Raw genomic sequence first — 346 nt, forward strand, 5'->3', positions numbered from 1 at the left:
CCAAAGCAAATCGCAAACAAGGCCCCCAAAATTGCCCACATCCCACTCATACCACATTTTGGATGGGTTCGCCATGCAAATGGAAACCCTCATGTATCCGCCTCGAGAGTCCCCGCGGATTACACGGTTTCGAGGTTACACACTCTTGTTCGGTCACTCCAACACTCTCTCATTATCATTGTTTACCGCTCTTTGACGGGCTGATACAAGGCTGACGGGCTGACGGGCTGACGTTCTCTCACCCGTGTTTAGCATTAATGTCCCTCTGAATGTTTATTTTCGAGAGGAATTTTGGCTCCGGGGGGATCTGCGGCGGGGGAATGCGGCGCTCGGCTCCTTGCGCGAA

At 52.9% G+C, this 346-nt stretch overlaps 1 protein-coding gene across 1 annotated transcript in view; it reads left to right on the forward strand.

The window, feature by feature from the left end:
- The window catches only part of LOC119594858 (homeotic protein distal-less-like), a gene marked incomplete at its 5' end in the record, with an annotated part of 16722 nt that overhangs the window by 10094 nt on the left and 6282 nt on the right, over nucleotides 1-346 (forward strand).

The sequence above is a fragment of the Penaeus monodon genome, chromosome 34, assembly GCF_015228065.2.
Source record: "Penaeus monodon isolate SGIC_2016 chromosome 34, NSTDA_Pmon_1, whole genome shotgun sequence".
Classification (NCBI taxonomy): domain Eukaryota; kingdom Metazoa; phylum Arthropoda; class Malacostraca; order Decapoda; family Penaeidae; genus Penaeus; species Penaeus monodon.